Raw genomic sequence first — 1,420 nt, forward strand, 5'->3', positions numbered from 1 at the left:
TGGTGGAGTTTTGTAGGATGCGAAAGCATATTGGAGATTTTGGGTAGTCAGATCTATAACCGACGGAATCTGAGCAGGTGTAAATGGCTGGTTCTGGGCTGGATCCATATTTGAGGAAGGGAAGTAGATTGGAGGTCTCCCATCAACAGCGTTAGTGGCAAAACCTGGCGGAGGTAGATCCTGTCTCCTTTGCATTTCTACCCTCATCTATCCAATTTGTTGCCTACGTATCTCACAAGAAGAATTCAGGCCCAACGTAGTTCGAGCACAAAAGAGAATATCTTCATTCATTCGTTGCGATTACAAGGAAATTGAAAGACAACAAAGATTTAAAGATAATAATAATGACTACATCTTAGTCATTCTTCTTCTCGTTGCAACATCAGTCACGAGGAACAAACTTTACTCGAATCTTTCCCATATTGATGAGGGATTCGAGGTCGTGGCAGAACTCAAGACACTTTTCAATGTTGTGGTCTGTGGTGTGATGGTGATAGGGACAACGCTTTCGGATTTCTTGCTGAAGAAAATATTGCATGTCCACATTCTTGTAGTAACGGGTAAAGACGCCATTCTGAACCAAATCTGAGTAGATTTCCCTCATTGTTTTCTTGAAAGGTGTGACTGAGCAATGAAACAATTTGGTTCCTTCTTTGACCGGCATGTCAAGACGTAGTTCATCACATGCAAGGATGACACTGTCACCCCATGTGTTAGGAGTATTATCCATACTGAATAAAGAACGGACTGCATTTTTAAACCCAATACACTCCTCTATTGTATGTCCTTTCTCCCTAGGATGACATTCACATGTCTTGCGGAGATCTCCTAATCCCACTTGGGGGGATGCTTTCTTAACGGGTCCTAGAAGTCCCGTAGAACGATAGTGTTCAAAAACGAGAGTTCACGAGATGACCTCTATCTTCTTTCGGCCTTCATGTGGATATGCCTCGAGTTAAATTTTGTTGTCTCCGTGCGCCAGAGGTCCCTCGAAAGAAGGTGGGCGGGCAAGTAACTCCTCATAACTTTCCTCTTCATAACTTTCTTTGTTGATCTCCTGTACGGGGCTCTCAGGAGGAAATAGTGATTCGTACAGACGCTTTCCAGGCTACATTTGCATCTTGATCCTCTCTTCTTCACTTGGTTCGTCTTGAATACCCTTTCCTTTGTCCATAGTGGCGATTCTACCTTTCTTGAGACAGTAGAGTATTGTATAGGATTTGGAGATGAGACATGTCTTTTGCATGAGAAACATAAGACTCAAGAAATTTCGGTCGGACATTTGTAATAGTGATTTCTGTCTATTTGGAAATTTCTGGAAAGGAGTGGATTTACGATATCCCCATTCACAGCAACATAACACATAAGCAATTAATAGCACATATATCGCGTTCTAAACCATACAGGGGGACCGTTTTGT

General features: G+C 42.3%; 1 pseudogene; it reads right to left on the minus strand.

Moving 5' to 3' along the window:
* Positions 1-402: 402 nt before the first annotated feature.
* Positions 403-1,174, minus strand: LOC107031004 (annotated as a pseudogene).
* Between the last annotated feature and the right edge of the window lie 246 nt (positions 1,175-1,420).

The sequence above is a fragment of the Solanum pennellii genome, chromosome 9 (genome assembly GCF_001406875.1).
Source record: "Solanum pennellii chromosome 9, SPENNV200".
Lineage (NCBI taxonomy): Eukaryota > Viridiplantae > Streptophyta > Magnoliopsida > Solanales > Solanaceae > Solanum > Solanum pennellii.